Raw genomic sequence first — 17686 nt, 5'->3', positions numbered from 1 at the left:
GAAAAGCTATGCCATGTTTTGACAGTTTTTGCCTTGATTTTTAGACTCCCTTGAACATGATAGGTTTATATTTTCACTCAAATGCCACAGACTTCTTGTACATATCCTCCTTTTAAATTCAAATCAGTAAAGAGGGATCAAAAGTCTACACCCGCACCCTCATTGAATGAGGGCATGTAGCAAAAAATAGAACAGAAATAATAGGGGGAAGTATAGAGAAAAAGTAATTTATGGAAGCTAATGATAAGCATCTTGGCTTATTTTATGTGAACCACTTTTTCTTTTTTGATACCTTTTTCTTAACTTTCAGGGAAGACAAAGATCGAGCTCATGGCACAGTGCAAAGGAAAGCTGAGCCTGTGTAGGAGGACGCTGAGCTGCTGGGATCTCTGCTTCTCAGAAATGGCTAATCTTCGTGTTCTAGTCAGGTTTTGTTGTTGTGTCAGCTCCTTTCTGCCTCCTCGTATTGTTGTGTTTGGATAGCACCTCCTGCAGTGATGGGGAAGTGTGCTGGTCAAGGAGGTGCTCACATGCCTCCTGTGGCCTCAGCTTCTCAGAGTACATTGTCCTTGTGGGCCATTTGTCTCCTAGCCTTACATTTGGGATGAAAGAAATGAGCCTTTGAACTGAACTTTCCTGTCTTTTCAACTCTCACTTTATTCCCAGCCATCACAGTCAGGCAATATTGAGTCCTACACTCCGGAATATAGTCTGCAGCAATCTCTGGTCTGATGGCAGGGCCAGGGTATCTCAGTTGGGGCTCAATTTTGAGAACTCACTAGGTCCCAGCTTATTTCAGCCTTGTTGTCTTCTGCGTGGGATTAGAGTGCCTCTGCTGTCAAAATTACTAATAGACCCCTGAGGCAGAAAATGTTTCTTCTGTAATGATATGTACTGTGCTACTTCACATCTGGAGTGCTGCAGGGCCGCTCTTTTGGCTACTTCTCACTTTTCTGGGGAGAGAGATGGAAAAATGACTGTCTTTCCTGGTACACCTTTAACATACTTTAGTTCAGTTTACATTAAATACCCAGGAGTGAGGACAGAATGACAGCTACTGTACTGTGTGAGCTGCCCAAAGGTAGACTCTGTTAATACAGAAGTTAGACAGTGTGACAGATAGATGGGAGATAAGCAAAAGGCTATTATCCCAAGGTAAAGTTATTTCAACATACTGCCAATAACCCCTACATATAATTTGGATGAGAGGTGGGAGAGGCATGACTTCAGCTGAGATCCTCTGACTGCCATCTACACCTTTCAGTGAGGCTCTGACACTTTATCAAAGACAGGGTGGGGGAAGAAAGATCAGTCTTTATATTCTGGGCAGATGTCCAATAAGAAACTCCAGCAGAAGATTAAAGTCTTTAACATGAAAGAGAGATCTAGTGCAATGTGTAATATCTAGCAGTTCTAAAAATAAGCATGTTTGTCAAGTCTGCAACAATCAGGCTGATTGCTATCCTTGACAGCATGACATACAGCTCGCAATCTGGCACAGGGGAAAAATGTTATTCAAATATCTTCACAGGCAAGCTGGCCTTTGCATTTACGGGAGAGGGACTGCACAACAGCCCTAGCCTGGCATGCCTCATCTTTCTCCCCAGCAGTGACACCCCAGTTCCTGAGGAGCTGGGGAGGAGCTGGAAAGACAGTTTCTGAGGAGCATTCAACAAAGACCCCTGCCTGATCTTGAAGGTCTGACCAAACCCTTCTAATGGTCTTGCCACAGAGAGGGAGTCCCTGGCACGTCTGCTAGAGTGTCATATGTTGTGACTGAGTTGTTCAGACTGCCATCTGAAGAAGAAGGGGAAAGATAAGCCCAGAGAGGTGATGACTCTTCAGCAAGCAGTGGCAGAGCTGGGGCTAGGTCCTCTCTCCACCTCAGAACACTGAGAACAGATAACTGACCAGAGAAAGCTGTACACATTGGATGGGCGCTTGTATGCTGATTGATTTCACAGTGTACTTCCTTTTGAACGTCAAGTCCTCCTCTGGGAGCAGGAAAGGAGCACTACACCACATCCAATGACCAGGGAGTGTTTTGGGGGAGGAAGAAAACTGGGGTGGAAAAGCTGCGTAACTTGACCGTAGCCATAGAGGAAGCTGGTGTTCAGAGTAGGATTCACATATGGAATTGCTCTCTTCCTGCTTCTACACATGCTGAAGGAGCACTAAATATAAGTTCAGGTTATGGGACAACCTACCAGTCCATGCTCAGAAAGCTGCACAGTATTTATGGCCAGGAATCCGAACAATGGCACACAGAGGAATTCAGTTTGCTTCCTGGGAGGGAGCTGCTGTGTTTGGGCTGCAAGTGGTACCTCTGTAGCAGTGGTCTGCTCCTGGGCTGACACAGTTCTTCTCCAAGGGAGGCACCAATGTGCAGGCAGCCTTTTTGTAAGGACTGAGCTCCAGTCAGAGCTGGACTGGGACCAGGAGCCAACTATATGCCCTAATAAAGAAGCCCCCAGACAGTAAGCATTTGTTCTTTCTAAGAAGTATGATTGACCTGATTTACTCTTGAAAGGGAAAAGGTTTTAAAAACTCACTTCAGCTTTTGTCTCTTCCTAACTGGGGATGAAGCAGGACACTCATTGCTTTCTGTGAGTCTGAGACCTGCAATGAAGTCTCTGGGTATGAAACTCTAACACTCTGTCCCTTGTCTCTCCTGGCTAACCTTCCTCTGCACTCCATGAGCTCCACATTTGCAAACCACTCCTTTCATTTCCAAGTGTCCTTCTGATCCCCTTATCCTGCATAGGATTTTGTTTTGGTTATTTTTTCTTTCCGGGAAGCCAAACACTAAAATCTGAACGTGAACATAACGTTAACCTTGCTAAACCCTGTTATAGGCCAAAAGAACAGCCACATGAATTACATAGCTAATGTTCTTCACCACCTCATTAAAATCCAGGACAGCTGAATGCAGATGCTCACATGACTAGAACTGCAGGCATTTGCAACCCTTCACATTAATAAAATTCCAGAGTACTTTATTAAAACATTGCAGCTCCACCCACTCCCCAAGACACCTCTGAGGTTTGTGAGCCTGAGGAAAGAGTCAGGCAACAGAACTATTTCTGGTTCTGGCAGGCGTCCTCTGTTCACAAATAAAGTCTTTGATTCCTGTAGCTTTTTTTCTTCTTTTAAATGCAGAACTTATGACTTCATACTTTCTTCCTGGGGCTAAGTAGTGCTGGTTCATACCCGTTATGGCACATCACCTTTTAGAGTAAATAACTTCTGATGCTCTGTTCCTGTGAAAATAAAATACAAGCTCCTGACTCCTGTCATCTGGGGTAGGTCCTATTTTTATGGTAATTCACTAGGTTTGGAAAAATACAAATGTTTTAGGGAAATACAGCCACAGAAAGCTGGCTTAGTGTCTCACAGTTTGTCCCCAGGGTTGGACTGGATGGGGAACACCCAGTTTCACTTACTGGAGGTCAGACCAGAGTTCATGCATGTGCTCCTTAACTGTTCCTATGCCAGTCCACAAAGCTGTTGCCTGTGCTGTTGAGAGCTGCTGCACCTCTGAGGCAACTGCAGGGGATTGTACTATCCTTGCTATAGAGAGAGGCATTGGATATACTGGGTCCATTAAACAGTTTGAAATAGTTCAGAAATTTTAGGTAATGAGAAATGACCTTGTGGTAGCATTTTGAGTGAGGACTGGGAACGTGTTCCCGTATACAAACAGGTCCAAAATGTCTCTGGTTTCTGGGAAAGCCTTGTCCAATTCATCTTTGTAAAGTAAGGAATTAGTTAAATAGCTGTAATTTATGTGCTCACTCACCCGTAAGTGTGAATCGCAATTCCTTGTCTCCTTGACCCTAAAGAGATATGTCTAATTCAGATGGCATTTTACCCACAGACACTGTTGGCAACATCAGCATTCCTTGCATGACAGGGTAAGGGTTCATTACCTGGGGAGAGCAAATCCAAACCCACACCTAGGAACAGATCCAATGCTAGTCTAACCATTCTCCAGCAACCTGTTTCCAAGTGCCCAACAACCTGAGCGCTGCTGATTGAATCTACCATCAGCAATGTGTTTTTCGAGATCCCAGCTGTTACCCTGGGCTCACCAGGAGGACTGGTATGCGAAGCTTTCAGGAGGGAAAGACAGATCCTGTTCTCTGCCAGTTTCAACATTGCTGTGTGATGTGTAGGAGGCAGCAAAGCATGTCCAGAAACCAGCTAAGCTGGAAGAACAGCCAAAACTTTTGTGAGTGGGGTTCCCGCTTTCAGCTGAGCAAATGCACTAATGTTTCCTGAATGCATTATTTCTGACATTTAAAAATGACTGGTTTTATAAAAGTTCAGTTAAATTTGGCTTTATTACAGTTGGTATGAATTTTATGATTGATTTCAGCAGAGCTAGAATTTTACCTTGGACATACAGACCCACAAATCATCTATAAAAATCCACCTGCTTAAACTTAGTCCAAAACATTTTTGTAGTCAGGTTTATGATATAAGATGGAAGATCACACTGCCAGTTTGAGTCAGATGCTGAAAGCCCTTTCACATTTAAGGCATGATACTTGGGAATAGGATGACAGCCTGTACCATTTCACTCTTTAGTAGCACATAATAGAGCAAGTGCCACCTGTTACAAAAGCTGTCAGCACTCTCTTTGGTGGACGGGTGATCGAACAATGAAAAACACTTGTCTGATCCAGTCAGGATTTATGATGATATACTGCTGAGTACATTTTGGGTTTTAACCATAAGAAAACATACAAATATGAATGCATCTATCTACATCACTGACCTTTGCCCCTGAGATGGTGAATTTCTTTATTCCTCCTTTTGCCTTTTACATATTTTGCTTGCAAATGTTTTATTCCATACCTACTTGCAAAGTTGCTTCATAACATTTCCCTTGATCACCTCTTTCATACACCCCATTACTGAGTTGCCCCAAATCTACACAACATCTGCCCAAACTCACCAGGATGAAGTTAGGTTTATAATTTTTTCCCCACTTCTTCCTCTCCTCCCCTGTTGTTTAAGAGAACCAGCTTCCAGCCAGGCTGTGTGGGCAGGAGACCTGGTAGGGAATGGAGGCCATTCTGCAGAAGTGCCTAGGAGGATCACCCTCTGTTTAAACAGTCTTGCTTGCCATCACAAGAAGGATGCATATGGCTGGCTTCCCTTTTTCCCTGCATATGCGTATGGCTGCCTTAGCTTAAGGAGAATATTTTTTCTCTCTCACCTATAAATAAATTTTGTAAGTTCCCTGAAGGCTGTGGGTGAATTGTGCCAGATGAACCTTGTTTGTTAGGATACTTAGCACAATTACCATATAACACCTGTTTTGTTATGACAACATTTCCCATATGTACAATCAATCCACTGTAGTCACCCAGAGCCTGAGGACTTACTTCACTTTTTACTTAAGGTTTGTTTTTGTTTGTTTAAATAAGCATTTAAGGCAAAGCAAAGTGGAAATACAGGCATTTGATCAGGTTCCGGCAAGTAGCTCAGAGAGTTGCACGGCAAGCCAAGGAGAAGACTGCAGAGGTGCATTTCTACCCCATCACTGGCATGCTTAGAGAAATGAGGATGATTAAAATGAAGGTGAAAGAATAGAGTAATGCTTAAGCCGTGATCTTGCAAAGACTTTGAAGCAGGTGAGCTCTTAGGGGGCTATCCAGGACCACCCCGATGTCCTTAGCTGTCCCTATGACTGCAGGAATTGAGCAAATAAGGTGTTTCTTGCAGGCTCAAAACTGGAAGCTCCAGAGCTTGTGAAAAGCCTGGGAGGAAAGGGCAGAGCTGCTGACGTGCTGGAGTGCTTCAAGGTCCCCCTTTGTAGGTCCGTCCCCCTCAGCAGGCCAAGCTGTGTCTGCACTGTCACGCCACTGTGCTCCTGACCATAGTTGAACCCCAGCGGCCTCTGTTTGTCCTCTCTAACCATGTCACAGCCTCCTCCAGCTTGGCTCTGATGCATGGAAGCCAGCTTCTTCAGGGGAAGGATGGAGGGTGGAGAAGGTGCTGGTGGGCAAGTCACCTCCTGCCTGCACACGTGGGCCTGATGCAACTGTTACACCCCAAAAGGGCCAGGAGACCTTGGACATGTGGGTGTGATCAGTGGTCCCACTTTCTTGGGGACTGCCACTGAAGGTGTGGAAGACACAACAAGGGAGTTTCCCCTCACAGCTCAACCCACTCGCTCTCCATGATGCTGCCATGTATGTGTGGGAGGCAGCCTGTGCTTAGTAGAGCAAACTGATGGAGCATCTATGTTGTGTAAAATCCCATTGGTACCACAGATACATGTAGAATCACAGAATCACAGGAAATCTGAGGCTGAAAGGGACCACAGGTAGGCTCCAGTCCAACCTCCTGCTCACAGCAAGGTCAACTATGAGAGCAGATCAGGTGGCTCAAGGCTTTATCCAGCTGAGTCTTGAAAACCTCCCAGAATGGTGATAGCACAAACTCTCTGGGCAGCGGCTTCCAGTATTCAACTGTACCCATCGTGAAAAATTTTTTTTCTGATATCCATTCTGAACCTCTTGTTTCAGTTCATAACCATTGCTCCTCGTCTGCTGCCATGCACCTCTGTGAAGATCCTGTCTCCATTTTCTCAACAACTTCCCTGTAGGTACTGAGGGGCTGCCCTTATGTCCTCCCAAAGCCACCTCTTCCCCAGGCTGAACAAACCCAGTTCTCACTGGGTAAGTGTTCCAGCCCTTACCACCACAGTGGTCCTCTGCTGAGCTCGCTCTAGCTTATTGATGTCTTGTATTAGGTGGTCCAGCATGGAACTTCATGTCTCTGGGATGAAGACAGAAAAACATCAGCTACAATAGCACCACCTGCATCATGTTTTATTTTATGCCTGATCACAGGCACAGTGAAGTTTTGCTTCACTTTCAGCTTTGTGAAAATGTCACAAAGAAAACTTTAATGGATGTGCTTATAGCAAATGTCAGTTTGTTACTATTTTGGATTTGGGTAATACTAGTTGTTCTTTTTTTTTTTAAGAGATATACAGAATTAGGAACTCCATATATGTAGTATAGAGTATATAGAGTACTACTGCTATTTTGAAACATTTTCCTTTGTATCAGTCAGATTTGCAACATATAGATCTACAAAACCTACCATTTGGTTAAGTTTTTTTTTTTTTTTAATTCAGAATTAGAAAGCTTCAAATTTGTCTTCAAGATGAAGATTTATTTTTGCAAAAAATTGTTGAATCACTGTGGAAAACTCTATCAAAATGCCAGATTTCAGCATACAGTTATTTTTCCATTATGGAAAATATGCTTACATTGAAAGATGAGTCAGTTCAAGAGTTTATGAAGCTGAAGCAGTTGTTATATTACCGTTGATTTTTCTAAAGGATGGTTTCTTATTTGATACAAACTGGCATGCCAACATGCCACCAACTGCAGCTGACAATCTGATCTTGAATGCAATCTCCCAGCTCAGAAAGTCTAAATGCATTACAAAAGTGATTGGAAAAAAAATCATGGTGAAAAGGCCATCAAGAACAATTCCATAAAAAAGATGTAGGTGCATAAGGTGTCCTTATACTATGGATTGCTGGGTACTAAAAGGATTTACTGAATAAAAATATGCTTGTCATGTTCTGATAATGTTCTCCAGTCATTAGGTGCCAGACACTGAGCAAGACTGGACTGAGCTACGTGGATTGTCTGGCACAGTTCTGTCACTCTGATTTTTTTTTTTACTTCCTCAAAACTAACAACATGCCAGCTATCAGTCACACAGTTCTCCTTTATACAGTAGAGACTACTGTACTTCTCTGATTTTCAAATGAAGCCATGCTTAACTGTATTTACATATATCTTGTGAAATACAAACTGTGGTGCAAAACACTGCTGTACTTAATTTCTGTAAAAATATCCATTTAAGACACCCCAACTGACATCAGTCACTGAGAAAAATGCATTTAAAATGTCTATGCTCTGACTTGTTTTTGCACAAGAAACCACATGCCGCAGATGCACATTTTGTTTTCAACTACAAACTTCAGACTTTTTTTCTCCCTGCGAGGCATACTGAGCTACCACTGCTGAGTGGTGCAGAGGATTTAACAGGCACGGTTAGCAAAGAACCCCCTGGAAATCCCATCAGTGTGTCAAGACTGATGTTATTGATGTATATGGGGAGACTTCTCATTCCAACCCCTGCTGCTCCTTTAGAAACCCAGAGGATTGTTAACATGGTTAGAGAGAGTTCATGAACTCTGCTCTGTATGAATGCAAAGTATCTGGAACATTGATATGGAAGTGGAGACTTTCTTGCCTTTGTTTCTATTCATGTTCCTTTACATAATATTTTAATGATTAAGAATCAGATTTAGCCCTCTGATATGCCTGCTGACTCCTCTGAAGTCACCCGATTGTTACCAAACGCAGAATTCAATCCCGAATTCTGTAAAAATGAAGTGATAAAAATCCCAGCTCTTCCAACTTCATAGAACTTTTAAATAAAACCATCCCCTCTGGCTCCTGTCATCTATTGTTAATTCTACTAAAAAGAGAAGAGGAAGCTTAGAAGACACAGCACAACCCTGTGGATCTGGCTTTTGTGCCAGGGGCATAAGCATAGGGTAAGTTCCTTCCAGGGCTTTTTTTTACCAGTGTTACACACACTCTGCCAGGCAAGTGAAGGGCCTGATCCCTTCTAGCATCCTCAGTGATACAAATGGCTTCTAGGGTGGCAGATGTAAAGTCACTTTCCCCCAGCAACCAGAGGTTCAATTGCGGGAGCTGAGCTGTGCCATCAGAAAGCATGCCACAGCATCAGATGCTCATTGAGCCATTTCGCAACATTCCCAGTATAAACCAGTTCCCATTGGAGTAGTGTGAACCACTGGGGTGACCATGAAGTATGGGAGTTAAAACAGTCTTTCCTTAATTTACCACACATAAGCCTCACTTGAGAAAAGTTATGTTTTTTTGCTGGACTAGGTCCAGCTTCTTCCCTGCTGCCAGCCTGCCACAGTCACCTCCACTGCCTTCCTTCCCTCTCCAGAGAGGTTCAGCAGAGCTTGTTAGACGGGGTCCTGTTCTTCACCCATGAAGTGCTCTCACTTCCTGAGCCAGGCACCACGTACTGGCTGGGAACTGCTGGAAGGGAGGAAGGTCTATGCTATAACCTCACAGACACTTCTTGAACTACCTATTTACAAGGCACTGCTGAGATGACCCCTCCTGATTTTTTTTTTTTTTTTTTAATACAGCTTTCTCTTTTTGACAGCTTGGACTCTTTTATATTCAGTGGGCCAAATTCTAAGGAGTATAAAATTGATTCAGCTTGCATACAAAAGGTCATCTTACACTGTGCTCTGAATTTCAATTTCTGGGTACTTTAAAGTTATAGGATGAGTTATGAAATGTATAATAGCTACTAAATAATTTTAAACACCTTATAGTTATAACTACTAAAATGTTTACGGCTAGCACATAATTAAGAAAACTGCTTGATACAGCTCTAGGCTGGTAGGTCACTTTGGGAGAGTAAATACATGCTGCGGCAGCAACCTTGTTTTTACCAGGAGTTTGTTCAGAATAATAGCTGGGGCAGTCACTGAATTTTCACAGCTATCACACCAAGTAACTTCTGAAAGACGATGAGATGGAACTCAGACTTGGTGAAAAGAGGCATCCTTGACTGTCCTCTCTACCATGCCTTCTCACTTTGCTGGCTCGCTTCATGTGTTTAGGTTAGGGGAAGTTTAAATAAAAGGTTCTAGCCTGAGACTGTAATGAAACGCAGTGATTTCAGATGTGATGGTTGATGAACATGTGTCCTGGTTTCAGCTGGGATAGAGTTAACTGTCTTCCTAGTAGATGGTATGGTGCTATGTTTTGAGTTCAGTATGGAAGAATGTTGATAACACTGATGTTTTCAGTTGTTGCTAAGTAGTGTTTAGACTAAAGTCAAGGATTTTTCAGCTTCTCATGCCCAGCCAGTGAGAAAGCTGGAGGGGCACAAGAAGTTGGCACAGGACACAGACAGGGCACCTGACACAAACCAGCCAACGGTGTATTCCATACCATGGGACGTCCCACCTAGTATAGGAACTGGGAAGTGGGGTCGGGGAATCGCCGCTCGGAGACTAGCTGGGTGTTGGTCGGCGGGTGGTGAGCAATTGCACTGTGCATCATTGGTACATTCCAATCTTTTTATTATTACTGTTGTCATTTTATTAGTGTTACCATTATCATTATTAGTTTCTTCTTTTCTGTTCTATTAAACCGTTCTTATCTCAACCCACGAGTTTTACTTCTTTTTCCCGATTTTCTCCCCCATCCCACTGGATGGGGGGAAGTGAGTGAGCGGCTGCATGGTGCTTAGTTGCTGGCTGGGGTTAAACCACGGCAACATGGTAGCTGATGTAACCTGATACCATATTTTCTCTGTAGTAAAAAAAAAAAAAAAAAAAGAGAGATTCATTGACAGCTGCTTGTGGACACAGTAATTTGTTCAAACCAAATGCTAAAACAACAAGAAGCCTACTGCTGCTGCCACCACTGAAGCCACAAGCAAACAGCTCATATCTTGGAACTGAAGTCTAACTAAACAGACTGCCTCTCTGCATCTAGAGAGCATGTGGCCAGATGAGCACTGAGCAATATTGCCAGTTCTGGTTAGCTCTGCCTAATGATAGGCCATAACACTTTTATGTTTTTATTCTGCTTTCAGTAGACATTTATCCAGCAACACACTCTCTTGCAGTGTAAATTTATCTGTCTTCAACAGAAATAAACCATATTTCAACCAGCTACATTTTGCCACTAGACATAACATTGCTCTGCTTATACTGTCAATGATCCTGTCATTTTTTTCCAGAGTGTTGTATGATATTGTGCTTCTGGGTCCTGCTATAACAAGTGAAGTCAGGAATTCCCTTCTCAGAATGAAGCCTTCATTGCTGATAGTTGTATTGACATGGAGATGATGGCTGAGGGTAACGTGTATTGAAGGCACAGCAGCCTGCTGAGATTGGTGATAGTAATTTCTGAAATGCTTAATATAATCTTAATTTTTTTTACTATTTTGTCAAGCAAAGACACGCTTGGTTGGAAGGTATCATAATTTCAAGAGTTCAGGTCTGAACCTAGCTTTGTTTTATACCTCTTTTAGACATGACAGCACACGTGCAGACTCCTGAAATTCTTCCTTGTATCCAGGTCCTCTTGCTTGGCAAAATAAGTGGAAAAGGCTTCACAGTCATCTTTATATTTGGCTGCAAGCTGTGTGGCACTTCTGTTCTTAGCAGTGCCAGTCCACCTGCATGCGAGTCCCCTGCATGTGAGTCCGCAGCAAAGTCCAAACTCTGCTCTCCCATTATCTAAAGGATTCATTAGTCTTCAAGAAGGGAGAACATACTGCTGCTTCTGGGTACGCAGCTCCCAGGATACACAGATAAGAAGGATAAATAAGATCTGATAAGAAGGATGCAGATTCATTATGTGTCTGCCAGCAGGAACACGACACAGAAACCCTGATTGTGCAGAAGGCTGTCAGTTCAGAGAGACACTGAAAAGCAAACCTTGCCCTCTGCTCTTTCTTTGTCCTAAGGTGAAAGGACGACTGAGATCAGTGACTTATGATTGATCATTGTTACTATCCGTTATGATTAACTTTAAGAATGTGAGACCTTTGTCGTCATTTACATGACTGTAATATCCCTGGCTGTGGTGCAGTTTTGGGGATAGGATGCAAAGGAATAGTCCTTTGAGATGACATGGTTGGTTCCTCTGTATTCTCTTCATGTGTCACAGAGCAAATCTTGCATTTGCTCATCCAGCTGGAATATAAATGACCATTTCTGCAGCTGGTGCACAAACCAGGACAGATCCCAGGTTCATCAACTGTTACAAAGCAATTCTTAAAATGTAGCAACATGTGTTCACCCATGTGCTCTTGCTCGCTGCCTGGACAGGAACCATCCCTTCAATACACTTGAGGTTGAACCTCCTAGATAACTTTTTTACCAGCTTCTAGCTATTCCGTGGTCAGAAAAGAAAGGGTTAAAAGAACCCATTAGCTTTTTTATCACTGAATTTATGATTATTAGCTTACAAAATTAAATCGCATAGAGAAAGGTCCCATGGTTTGGAACTTTGAAACATAACTTTTATACAAGTCTTCATTTCAATTTCTCATCAATAATTCTCAGAAAATGGTTTCATTTTATTGCCAAGCATTGTGTTTTTATGAAGGGCGTTTTCTTCAAAATAACAAATGTTTCAGGTGATTTATATCTATTTTTAAACATAACACCTTAGTATGCACTCTACCTTATTATGGATGTCTGTCACTCATGCTTCAGTCCAGTGGAATTACTGGTGAAACTATGACTAATAAAATTGGTTGTGAACCAAAATTCAATAAGAGCAAAGTTAATTACACGTTTGCAAGAGTATAAACTTACAGTTTGATCAATATGTAAATTCTGACCTTCAATGGTCTTTTCAGCCTTCTTTTAAGCTTTTAGTCTTGCAAAGATTAACTTAACTGCGTAGAACTTCCTTTTATGAAGTTACCAGAATATGAGAATAAAGAATTTCAAATAGTAACTTTGTATTTTTCAGAAATTAAAAAAAATACAAACATTACAGATGCTGTAAGTACTCATTCATCTGACTGAATATCAGCATTAAACTGATATATATTTACTATAGAAAGAATTGCTAATTAACAGTTTTTGATATTTCTTTTCATATAAATTATGTTATTAATTGTATTAGCACAGCATGCTTGCAACACACTGCTTGAGACTCCAGTCTGAACAGGAGTTCTGTATAAGGGATGGTTGTCAAATCAAGGCTTTTATGAAGTTATATGTCTCCCAGGGTCTGCCAGAGCAGCCTTTAGGTATCAGTGATCCTCTTTCCCTGACTAAATGTCTACTTTTTTATCTACCTTTCCTGAATTGGATCTAAAGACACCAGTGCACTTGGTTTTATACTGTTTTTCCTAGGGAAACCATTTCTCTTGCAGATTAAACAGGCCTATCATACCCTGTATTTAACATTGCTATGGATAGCAATAAGCTTGACACACACAAGCTTTATTCAGGGCAGTCAAGAAAACACGTTTTTGGACACATAACTTTCTGGTTATGCTGTAATCTGACCTTGGGTTGACATGTTGTTTGAGTGAACAATTTGCAGAATACTGCCAGCTGCACCACAAAAATTCACTGAGAAGGACATTGTTTCTATCTAGACATTCATCATTTGCATGTTTGCTTGGCTGGTTTTGTGTGTTACACTTGCGTCCTCAGAGCTAGTAGGGAATTGCAGTCACTGGGATGGAAACTGAAGGAAGTCCTAGCTCAGACATGAATATATCCTATTGTGTAATATGATGCTGTATTTTTTCTGGAGGATTTGTGGTTACAAAGCAAACCACAAGACTAAAGCAATTGAATGCTTTCTAGCATGTTTAGACTGAATGGCTTCTACAGTAGGACATACATGCTCCGGTTCAGCTCTAAGGCAGCTCTTAGACACTGAAGTAGGTTGCTTGATGGACACTGAAAGGACTGACTGACTTTAAAATAACCTGCAGAATTTCACTGAATGTTTTTAAATTATTACTCCCTCAGGAAGATTACATGCCTGATTGGGAATAACAGAGAGAACTTTATTTGGGAGGTGTGGAATCTTATGGCTCAACTAATTGTAGCTTTACTTCTGGAGCCTACCTCCATGTCCTACCATCCCACTATTTCGAGATCTATCAAGAGTCCCAGCTGTTCCTCTTTTCCTTTGTGGTTGGCTTTGTCCGTGCTAGAACAAAAGAAGTCCTAGCCCAGGAACATTCACTCCTTCATTTTAAATGGCGATGGGAAACTAATTTCTCTCCTGATTTAAACTAATATCCTCTGATATTATCAGTGTTACTTGGGAACCTCTATATGCTTCATGTAATTAATTCCTCTATTTCTGTCTTCTTAAGGTGACAGAATTACTGAAGAGAATAAAAACCCCAAACATTGTAATTTGCTTTAGTATCAACAACCATTTCAGGCTTGACTAAGGGGCAAATAATGTTGCACGGGAATAGTGTTTTAAATATACAAAATCAGAACATTATACACATCACAGGATCATAGGTTGTCAGTCTATAACAGCATGGAAAGCTTACTGTAGAGTCTAGCCCAAGAGGCACTCTTTAGAAGGAGGTGTAGTCCTTCCTGATCTTGAGCATCCCTTTTCCCCAGCACTAACGTAACTGGGAAGCAGAGGACTCAAGCAGCTTGCATGAGGCCCTTGGTACCTTGCAGAACTGGCTGCAGCATTTCTGTTGATGAAAAAGCCACAGCTGTGTTACTGCTCATTGCTGGAGTATAAAGTTTAGTGTATTTTGCATGGTGTTTGCTAAAAAAGGCTTGGTAACCTATAATGTATATTTTGCCCTTGTTAATGTCATTTAATTACAATGCTGAAATAGAAATAGAAAAGTGAGTGTAAAGTATCAGGGAACACACAAGAAGCGAACCTAGGGAGAATGACTTGGTCATTGAAATCTAAAAGTCAGGAAGGTTTCGATCTTTGGGCTCACCTATAATTTGTGCACCATAAATGTAGACTGAAGTCGTTAGGGACTTTGTAATGACAGTGCTGTCTATAACAGTATCATCAAGAAAGACATTGGCATAAATCATTGGCACTTTGCAAAGTGTCACTTCTGTCAACCTCCCAGTGATGTGATCTTTAGTCTTTCAAATCTATAGACTGGCATTTGGATCAGCTAAGCACCTAACATCCTGTCTTGCATATTAAAGCTGCTTTAGCCAATATCTAAATGCTGAAGTAATGCCTGTTTAAAAATATTTTTGAATTCTTTGCATAATATAATCCCACTACTTTAAAGCTTTCCTTTAGGGCATAACTGTACAGTCTGTCCTCTGTTGATGAATTCACAACTACCTTAATCAATAATAAAAAAACCTCTTGCTATTAATTGAAGCAAGAAGCCCTGTAAGATGACTAAATGGATGTTAAGAAAAATCAGATACTAAAATAATCACAGTTTATGTAATACTTTCAAACAAATATTACGAAGACTAAAGCTTTCCAGTTTGAAATTGTTTTAGATAATATACGGGCTTTTTATGGATAGGAATTGTGCTTGTATGTATTGATATAAATAGACTAAATAACATAAGAAGATTTAATAACAGCTGAAAGTGGACAGCAAGCAAAGAAAGCTCTCTTCCATCTCTTCAGTGAACCTCAACACTGGAACTCAGTAATGTAGCACCTCTGGACAATACTGAAATCCTATTGTAATTCTGTTGTTTTCCCATGGGTGAGTTTTTAGAGATGAAGTATTGGTAGATGTGTAAACATTGCTGAGTATGTTCCCAGCACTGGACGCCTGTTAGCGCTACTGGTAAATTGTTAGAAGGCCCTTGGTATGGTCTTGTTCAGTGGCTGCTGTCTCAAGAACATTGATTAACTGGTTCAGATGTTGTCATAATGGCTACGTGAAGCTACTAAGAAGTGTGTGCAGAACTTGCAGGTGTCCTTATGACCAAACTGAGATGACAAAGTATAATCACTTCATTAGACTCTTCTCCTCCTTCCTCAAGCTATTACAGCTCAGGGTTGTATCTTGTATGAGATTTTAGAAGAGTTTTCTTTGGATTATGAGCATACTTGTTGAAGGCACTTTAAGAGCCCTTGTAGTCTGTGCCAAAGCCAAACTGATTGATACACCTACCATGTAATTTAAAAGACTTTGCATTTGTATACAGAGATGCAATGAAAGGCATGAAATTATCTTTGCCACAAATAAAAATATATGTAGCTCTATGGAAGGCAACAATTTCATCATCATCTACACCCAAGACTAAACTAGCTTACTCACAATCTAGAAGGCATGTGCATCTTAGGCTGCAGATGTTTGGAAAAGGCTAGATTAGACAAGTGGATTTCATTCTCTTGCCCGTTGGCCTCTGGAGGTTTCTGGACGACTACTAAAGTGCCTATAAAAGGTTACTAAAAGACAGACCTGTTTTCAACACATTTAGGTATCCTCTCCTTTGTTGAAAAAATTGAAGAGGTTGAATGGAAGGCAATGAGACATAGCATTAGATCAATAATCAGCATCTTCAAACTCAGGCTGAGTTTTAAGATATATATTACAGGTGTTCAGATTTTACGAAGGTCTTACAGAATTCTGGCATAAGTAGCTGTACAGTCTCATTTGTCAGTAAATAAACAAATCTGGAACTACTATTTACAATATTGTGGTGTATATAAGCTCTGTGATGGACTGAAGTCCTATTGTTCTATATTCTTTGCCCAAGCATAACGTAATTTTGGTTTATAATTACCGTCACAACAGAAGCGCACAGTAGAAGAATGGCAACATTCCAACAAAAACTTTACAACAGTGAGAATCACAGATGGATGACCTCACAAATTGATTTTATTGTGTTTTTGATTGCCAAAGGCAATAAATTAGTAACTTAGCCAGGTTGTATCGATAAATTTAAGCAAAATGGCTACAACTGGACATGGTATAAACAAATGTGCTCAGAGTTGAAAGATTTATACCTCTTTTGGCATAAAAGCTGCCATATCTTTCCAGATATGTTGAAGTCTTCAGTGTCTAATTTGGAAAACCTCTTTTACAGGCAAGAGGAAAGAATAAAATTCTACATTATAAGCCTTTAATGATTGAAAGTGCAAGCAATAGATGTAGTTTCCTATTTAAAAGACCAGAAGATATTTTAGAATTAACTTGGAAATATAGTAACAGCGTCATCCATCATTCACGTGAAACTCAAAGGAGAAGCCCCTCTTTCACCTTTATTATTTAATGTTAACATATTCATAGTGTATCTCCTAGATTTTTTGTGTGTGTGTGTTTAAGCTGTGCAACAGTGAAGTCATAGCTTTCTGTAAAGATCAGGAAGGAAAACTGAACTAATATATGCATTTCTGCTTACTGATCTTGTTTATCCATAAGCTCAAAAAATATCTGTTCATGTTTACATGACTTTTTCTACTGTGCACTATGTTAAGTGATGAGGGATGAGACACTATCTGTGTATTTAAAGGGATAGAATGAAAGAATTACAAGGAAGATTTCTATCAAGTGTTTGGCTAGTAATTGGAAACAAAAGAAGAAGCCATCAGCGCTGAAATTAATGACTGTCTTGCCATGGGCTTTATGGGGCCAGGATTTTCTTCCCTAGTATGCAGACCAGAGTAAGAAAAACAATTGCACAAATCATAATGGATTCAGGGATAAGTCTGGAAAATAAAGACGTGGTATTCCAACTCCATTTCCAGTTTTTTCTGTAGCTACATGTTTTATCTAACTGATGAGCAGCAAAACAGAAGGTCATTAGATTTCATAGGTAACATTTTATTGCGATGAACAAATTAATTGCATCCAAGGCAGGGGCAGAGGACTGGTCTCAACAGGAAAAAAGAACCTTCCCCTGGTACTGCATTTCTTCCTTATAACGGACTCAGCATACAAGGAGCTGAATGATTTCACCAGATACTGAGGTCAATGAGCTAAATTCTCTGCTCTTATACAATGTCATCATAGTGTAACTCTGCTGAAGCCAGTTAAGTCGTACCAGTGGAAAACTGGTCTAAATGAGAATGGATCTGTCCCAAGAAGGAGTGAAGATGCTCAGCAACTCAAGAAAATG

The sequence above is a fragment of the Buteo buteo genome, chromosome 2, assembly GCF_964188355.1.
Source record: "Buteo buteo chromosome 2, bButBut1.hap1.1, whole genome shotgun sequence".
In the NCBI taxonomy this organism is placed as follows: Eukaryota; Metazoa; Chordata; class Aves; order Accipitriformes; family Accipitridae; genus Buteo; species Buteo buteo.
The sequence above is the reverse complement of the archived record's forward strand: the minus strand, read 5'-3'. Positions refer to the sequence as shown.